Raw genomic sequence first — 8441 nt, forward strand, 5'->3', positions numbered from 1 at the left:
ACAAACTTATGTTTACCAAAGGGGAAGGGGGGAGGAATAAATTAGGAGTTTGGGATTAACATATACACACTACCATATATAAAATAGATAACCAACAAGGACCTACTGTATAGCACAGGGAACTATATGCAATATTTTATAACAACCTATAAGGGAAAAGAATCTGAAAAAGAAAAAATACATTTCATATATATATATGAAACTAAATCACTGTGCTGTACACCTGAAACTAACATGACATTGTAAATCAACTATACTTCAATATTAAAAAGAAAATAAAACCCAAAAAATACAAGCTGCCCCTTTCAGAGCAGATGGCTTTCTGGCCTATACAAACCTCATTAGGGGCAAAAAGGTGTTTGAATCCATGTGTTATTATTATAATCTCGTGGAGAAGTTGACTCTCACTCTCTCATTCCCAGTCCTAATTTAGGTTTGGGAAAGGACTCTGACTGGGTCATGTAATATCAAAGATTCACCCTTGGTCTAATCAGCTATGATTAGGAGACTTCTGCATTTTCCAATGTCCCCAAAACACATAGCTTAGGGCATGTATACTCTAATTGCAAGTGCAGAACCTGACATCATCTAAGAATAGACTCCTTTTGATGAATGCAGTTTTGCCTTAAATTTCATTGGACATTAAAATTAGACATTTCAAAAGATATTTATCTTTGTTAAAACTCCCCAGAATATTACCCATTTGAAATATTAAATATGTTCATTGTTGGTGAGTTTTCTGTTTTCCTATTTAAAGAGGGAATTCCATGTCATATACCTTAAGGGACACTTATTTTTCTTGATTTTTCTGTAACATTTGATAACCTTGACTATGCCTTTCATGAAATATTCTCACATTAGCTTCTGTAACACTGCACTTTCCTGGTTTTCCCCTGTATTTCTGACCATGAGTTTCTCTATATTTACTTTGTAGCCTCATTCCTTTCTATCTAACCGTTAAGTATTGGGTTTTCTTAAGGTTTTGCCCTAGGCTCTTTCTTTGTACAACTCACTTCCTAGGTAATCTCTTCCATGATGACAGCTTCAAAAATTACCTATATACAATAACCCCACATTTAATTTCTAATCAGAATTGCTCTTCTCATTTTGCAAATATGTTAAATTCTCCGACTCAATGTTAACATGAGATGTTAATTACAAAGGAATACAGGGTATATGGGAAGTCTCTGTATGATCTTCACAACTTTTCTGGAAATCTAAAAAATTTTTTAAATAAATTTTAATATTAAATAAATTTTAGGTTTAAAAAAATCTGACGACCAGATTAAAACAGTCAAGGCATAAATGGGAAAATTGTGGTGGAGGAACTAGTATGTTTATTCAATGCTAGGAGATGGAGTGTCAACCTCTACAGAGTTGTGAGGGAAAGGAAGTCTGATCCAAGGATTTTCTGCTGAGCTAAATTATCATCTGATTTAAAGGCAGAGACAAACACTTAATTCTTCTGGAAAAGAAAAATGAGCAAACAAAATCCAGCATTAAAAAGTGAATCAAAATTTTACAATTCAGGGGGAAAAAAGGCTGTATTCACAATGTAGTGCTGTATAACAAATCACTCCAAAACTTTCAGCTTAGAAGATCAAACATTTATCATGTCACAGTTTCTGTGGATCAGGAATCTGGGGTTATTTTAGCTGGGTGGTACTGACTCAGCATTTCTCATGGGTCAGAATGTTGGCTGGCATTTGACTGGGCCTGGAGGGTCTGCTGGAGAATCACTCAAAGGCTGTGACAAAAGGACTCAGTTCCTTGCTACCATTCTCAGGAGGCCCCAGCTCCTCATTGTCACCCTAGGGCTGCTTGAATATCCTCATGACATAACATCTGGCTTCTCCGAGAATGAGTGGTCCGAGAGAGAGAGCAAGACAGAAGCCACAATGCCACAATGCCCTTCATGTCCTAATCTCAGATGTTGCTTCTTCCTCTCTCAAAGGGAGAATAGGGTGAGTTAACTACACCTCTTATCAGAAAAAATTTCAAAGAATTTCTGGACATATTTTTAAATTTCTGGTGGAAACAAGTTCCAAATTATTAATTTATCTATATTTAATATTAGAGAGTTAATTAATATCTAGAATATTTTAATGTAGTTAATATTTTAATTCCTAATGAATGTATAGTCATTCTCCTTCTCAACATTATAGGTATATTTTAGGAACCGTCATATCTTGTAGGGAAGAAATATTTATGTGAAGTTAGCAATTATTTCAGTTTCACCTCATTTTCTTTTGTTAAATTCAAATAAAGCTAATTTAATTCTTCACTTGAAAAGAACACGCATGGTATGTTCTTATTTATGAAATTATTTCTAGGTATCTCTACATACCTCTATCCTTCTATCCACAGATGAGAACAGAGAGATGTCTAGAATGATATTTGCCTAATATTTATTATGTTTCTAAGTGATACGATTTTTTTTTACTTTCTAATTTTTATTGTTCTATATTACTTGTGCAAAATTCTGACCATGTGGGTCTCACTTTCTCAGAGTTTACAGAATCTCAAAGCCAAGGGGTTCTTGCTAGGTAGTGACATCATGAAACACATTATCAGTCTTTGTTCACAGAGATGGGACCAACCAAATGACACTGCCTGCTGGTGGGAGGAGAGTGCAGACAAGCAGGGAAAAAAATATATTTGCTCTCCCCAGGGTGACATCTGACCATCTCCAAAATAAGAATATTTCATGTGATTTTCCATACCTTCTCCTTGCTCTAGTTTACTTTCTTTTTAATTAAAATTTAGGTATATAGAATAAATGTGAAGTTTCCTATCATCATCAATTTATGATGCTGATTTTATTTCATTTATCTTGTTTTGTTTTACTTTTTGTTCCCTCATCCCAATCCCTAATCCCATTCTTCACCTACTCTATCCTGAGATGGATCTTAATCAATCATGGTTGTCTTCTTTTAAAAATAGTCTGTAGAATTAAGTTAGCATTTTAATTAAGGGGTTTTACATTTTTTTAAGTGAAATTTCCATATAATTTCTTCTATACTGCTACAATTCTGCTTTGACATTCAGGTTGTATTCATTTCATAAAATGGATTCTTTTTCTGTCCTTAGAAACAACTTACATAAAACATTAATTATTAATTATAAAAGTTTGCTCCAGTTCTGGTTGTATACACCTGGTGAGGTCTATGAAGAAGAGCTGGTGAGTGGGATGAATCCTCCCAGTGTCTGTGTCCCCTACATGTTCCATGTCCTCCTGTTAGCCCACATTTGGCCTCTACCAACTGGTTAAAATTTTTGGGTGAATTTTTCTTACCAGATTGTATGGTGTCAAGGTAAATAAGTGCGCTTGTCCTGTCTCTCCTTGGAAGTTCCTGTCTTTCCTTAGATTTTAGGTTAGTTAGTTACCCTCAGCTTAAATTCCATGGGGTTCAAAACAAGTTGTGATTTTATATATTATCTGAATTTGTTGCTGTGAGGCTCAGAGGGGTACACTTTCCAGCTTTCTACATCCTCAGCAGAACCCAGAAGTCCATTCCTCTCTTCTGATTGCCTCCCAAGTCAAAGCCAAGTCCTAGGCTGAAATATAATTACCCCATTGAAATCTATGGTATGCAATATAGGTTTCACTTTTATATTTGGCCTCATTTCTTCTATCTAGATTTTTCATTATATTGCATATATGTTACAAGATAACCTCAAAACCTTTATGGAATTGATGACTAATAAACAGAAATAGACAGGAAAGTCTATCTGTTTTTTGCCCCCTCTCCCCCACCCTTTTTTTTTTTTTTTTTTTTTTTTTTTTTTTTTTTTGCGATACGTGGGCCTCTCATTGTTGTGGCCTCTCCCATTGCGGACCACAGGCTCCGGACGCGCAGGCTCAGCGGCCATAGCTCACGGGCCCAGCCGCTCCGTGTCATGTGGGATCCTCCTGGACCGGGACACGAACCCGTATCCCCTGCATCGGCAGGCAGACTCTCAACCACTGCGCCACCGGGGAAGCCCCGCCCCGCCCCCTCCCCTTTTAAAGAGAATTCCAGCTTTCCTACTCAGTTACTTTTCTTCCCTTGTTTTTTAAAATAGGGAAGAATAAATACAAAGTTTAAAACAGTGATTATTTCTAGAAGTTAAATCTGAAGACAGCAAAAAGGACAGAGGGGTAAACTTGCACTTTACTCATACACTATTTTAAAGTGACAGAATCAAGAATAATTTCCCCCCCAGGGTTTTTTAAATAAAGAGTTATACAGGATGCTTTAATGAAAGGTCACAAAGAGGTACATACCAAATAATAGTGATTGCACCTGAGGGTGAAGGTGGGGAACTGGGAGAGGATTTTCAACAGAACATTATGTACCTGTTTTGCTTAATTTTTTTCAACAAATACAAACCATGTTTTACTTAAAATAATAAAAAACAAAAATATTATTTCCTAGATTTAGCTCTATTTTTATTTTGAAGACCATTGCATTAGGACCAGGATTACTTCTTTTTGCCTCCAGCAAACCAGCCTTCGAAGAGATCCAATGTGGATACATTCTATCCTCATCTATAGGCAGGAAAACAAATTCAGATTTCACAATGAACCAGAACAAGCCTCCAAACCACATAATCATGTGGTTTGGAGGCCTCATTCATTCAGGTACTTACTCATTTAGCTAACTTCAAAATAAACAAATGGGACTACATCAAGTTAAAAAGTTTTTGCACAGTGAAGGAAACAAAACAAAACAAAAATGCAGCCTACGGAATAGGAGATGATATTTACAAATGATATATCTGATAAAGGGTTAATATCCAAAATATGTAAAGAATTCATACAACTTGACATCAAAAAACAACCCAATTGGAAAATGGACAGAAGACCTGAGTAGACATTTTTCTGAGGAAGACATACAGATAGACACATGAAAACATGCTCAATATCATTAATCATCAGAGAAATGCAAATCAAAACCACAAAGAAATATCACCTCACACTTGTCAGAATGACTATCATCAAAAGACAATAAGTAACAAGTGCTGGTGAGCACGCAGAGAAAAAGGAACCTTCATGCAGTTAGTGGGATTGTAAATTGGTGTAGCCACTATGGAAAACAGTATGGAGGTTCTTCAAAAAACTAAAAATAGAACTGTCATGTGAACCGGCCATTTTATTTCTGGGTATTTAACAGAAGAACACCAAAACACTAATTCAAAAAGCTATATGCGGGCTTCCCTGGTGGCGCAGTGGTTGAGTCCGCCTGCCGACACGGGTTCGTGGGAAGATCCCACATGCCCGCAGAGGGGCTGGGCCCGTGAGCCATGGCCGCTGAGCCTGCGCGTCCGGAGCCTGTGCTCCGCAACGGGAGAGACTGCAACAGTGAGAGGCCCGCGTACCGGAAAAAAAAAGAAAAGCTATATGCACCCCTGTGTTCATTTCAGCGTTATTTGCAAAAGCCAAGATATGGAAGCAACCTAAGTACCTATCAATAGATGAATGGATAAAGAAGTGGTATAAGTATACAACGGAATATAACTCAACCATTAAAAAAAAGAAATCTAGCCATTTGCAACAACATGGATGAATTTAGAGGGTGTTATGCTAATTGAAATAAGTCTGACAGAGAAAGGCAAATGCCTTATGATTTCATTTATATTTGGTATCTAAAAGACAAAACAAATGAACAAACAAAATAAAACAAAACAGATTCATAGATACAGAGAAAAAATGGGTGGTTGCCAGAGGGGAGGGGGTTGAGGGGTGGGTGAAATAGGTGAAGGAGATTAAGAGGTACAAACCTGCAGTTATAAAATAAATAGGCCATGCGGATGTAATATACAGCATAAAAAAATATGGTCAATAATATTGTAATAACTTTATATGGAAACAGATGGTTACTAGACTTGCTATAGTGATCATTTCATAATGTATTCAAATGTCAAATCACTATGTAGTACTCCTGAAACTAACATAATATTGTATGTCAACTATATTTCAATTAAAAAAAATACAACATGGAAGTTTTTCAAGAAGAATCTACCAATTCTCCCCCAATCATCTTACGTTCTCATAATTATATTCCTATGGCCCGTGAAGAGCATTCCCCAGTTGTGTTTCATTACCATGCCCCCCACCACACAAAGCATCTTCTGAGTTTATTCCTCAAGAATTCTATAGACTGAGAAGTGTCCAGATAATGATGTGTATTGCTCCCTGTTCATTACTCTTCCATAAGATAGAATGAATGTTAGAAATATATGTGCTTGCTTCTTATGTTTCACCCTTCCTTCAGTGACCAACTCTCCCTGAGCTCCCCCCACGGAAAAGAACTCTGCTCCAACCACAGCTTTTCCCACTTTAGGCCTGCAAATTGAGTAGCCTGTGCTGTTAGATTGGAGACCATGCTTAGGCCCAATACTGGGGCTGAATATCTGACTTGTCAGGTGTGGAATCTGACATTAATTGCTCAGTGTGTTATCAACCCTTGAGGAGACCAATAGTCTTTTGGTGGCAGCTTAATTTAATGAAGCCACGTCTTCCCTGGAGGTGCATTTATGTGTTGGCATAAACTAAGCTATAATAACACTTCAAAATTCCCTCTAGATTAGGCTGAAGCCACCCTCCAAGGGCCTTTGCCTGAAATAGCACCTGGTTAGTTTCAACCTCTTCCTTGAGTTGTTTTTGCCACTCCTTTATTGGTTTCACATGGGAGCACTTAATAAATCACTAGCACATGAATCCTTGGCTTAAGATTGGCTTCCAGGGAATCCAACTTGTGACCCTATTTTATTAGCACGGGCAAACTATTTCACTTCCACTTGCCTCTACGCCTCACAGTATCATGGCTGGCCTCTTCGCCTCACAGTATTACGGCTGCCCTCAGCGTTAAGCTCAAGTGCTAGCAGTATAAGATTTCTGGGTAAGTGTCTGGAATTACCTCTACTGAATACTACAATTCATTTTCATTTAGAGGTGCAACTATTACTATGAAAGTATTCTTGTGCCTTGGCATATTCCATCTAAATCCAGTTGTATTGATTTAGAGAAAGCTTTATTTTCAAAGGTCACCATAATTTCTCCTGATGTGTTAGGTACAAAATGTCTGAGAAACTCATACGTGAAACCTTTACTCTTATGCAACCAACTTAAAACAAAAATTTTTATTTTGAGAAGTAGTTAATTAAAAAACGTACAAGGCTGTCTACAGTGAGTTTCTGATACTGTTGCCCGCTACCAGACAGTCAAATATAGGTACCAATAATTTATCCTCTAAAAATAAATGATAGTATTGAATAATTGCTCTGGTTTTTAAGACTGTTTTAAACAATCCCCACATGTCACTCTAAGCTATACTTTATTTCTTAAAAGAACATTCAGATTTCACTCTTTCTAATTCAAACTTTGGTTTAAAAAAAAGCGTAATTGGGAATTGAACTATCTTTAGATTCACTTTCTCAGCTAAGTTGATTTTTTTCATGTTTTAATTGCTCCCTAATTTCTCTATTATTGCTGCATGTCCTAAAATAAATTTTCCATCTGCTCTTTCCGTGTTTGATTGTCATGTTGGTTCTCTTTGAAACTGCTAAACAAGCAGCTTTTCTAATCGCAGTTTGTGGCTGTGGTGCTCTTCAGTGCTCGCTCTGCATATAGAAAATGCACTCGCTGTTAAAAAATACAGAATAGATTGAATATAACTCGATAATTCCATTTGTGGATATAGATTGTACTCTGCAGCAGTTTTATTCCCATATTTAGTAAATTCTGGTAAAATGAACACTTTCTGGAAAAAAAAGTGATTTAAAGAAAATAGCAAACATCTGTGCATGTTTTCTCCAGACTTTTCTCCAACTTTTACCAGTCTCTCAAAAGTTTTCAGTTGAATTTTAAAAGGAAAAGTGCATGTTGGTTTTTTTTAAAACAAAAGCATAATGAGATATTCTATAATTAGACACCTTTCTTAAGGTAAGGAAACATGTTGCTACATGAATATGTTTTATACTTCTGAGTAACAAATTTACATTAAAATGGTCAGAATAACAATGAGTTATTTCAGAGATTTACTAGTATACAAGATTAAACGATAGTTAAAAGTATAAAATTAAAATTTTTTTCTAACATTGTACTGAAAAAATACAAACAATAAAGGAACACACATTCTTCAATAGTGAATTTAATTTTCTATACAACTAATAGAAAAATGCAATAGCTTGACTCTACGCCTTAAGGCCGTCCATGGTCAATTGATTGTTAAACTATTATTTTCATCATTCAAAAATTTTTTATGAATATAAAATGAAACTGACTCTACTTTTAGGACAGTAAATTAATAAATTTGAGGAAAGTGATTTGACCACATACTGTGTAAGCCTTAACATCAGTAATTTTTACTGTAGTAAGTCTGCTACAAGTAAGTTACTCTAAGAAAATAGAGACACCCATTCAATGGTATTCTTTTCAATGTTATTTATGATAGCAC

Source organism: Phocoena sinus, chromosome 3 (assembly GCF_008692025.1).
Source record: "Phocoena sinus isolate mPhoSin1 chromosome 3, mPhoSin1.pri, whole genome shotgun sequence".
Taxonomy (NCBI): domain Eukaryota; kingdom Metazoa; phylum Chordata; class Mammalia; order Artiodactyla; family Phocoenidae; genus Phocoena; species Phocoena sinus.